This window comes from Solanum tuberosum, unplaced genomic scaffold (assembly GCF_000226075.1).
Source record: "Solanum tuberosum cultivar DM 1-3 516 R44 unplaced genomic scaffold, SolTub_3.0 scf00157, whole genome shotgun sequence".
Lineage (NCBI taxonomy): Eukaryota > Viridiplantae > Streptophyta > Magnoliopsida > Solanales > Solanaceae > Solanum > Solanum tuberosum.
This window is the reverse complement of record NW_006239084.1, coordinates 445,085-445,483: the sequence shown is the minus strand read 5'-3', so window position 1 is coordinate 445,483 and position 399 is coordinate 445,085.

Genomic DNA, 399 nt, shown 5'->3' with positions numbered 1-399 from the left:
AAATATATATGTTTAAAATACGGTATTATATAGTCTAGGGAGGTAATAGGTCCTCATGAAAGTTTAGTATCGCAACAACAAATCCGACCAAAGTTGAGGTATTTTTCAGACCCTTATCCCTATTTTTTTTAATCAAATAAGTTAAAATATATTTGCTAATAACAAATTCTTCCATTGCATGAAGTTTTTTTAAAAAAATATACAATATATATTTTGGTGTTTCATTCTCATTAAATGTCTAAGAAATATCTCATAATGTGAAATAACACTGTAATACTAAACAAATGCATCATCAAGTGAAATTTATATTAAAAAATATATTGAATAATGATGTAATAATACCTTAATAGAACTAACAATTCATTTATTTTTTTTTAAAACTTCACCCTTTCAATTTCG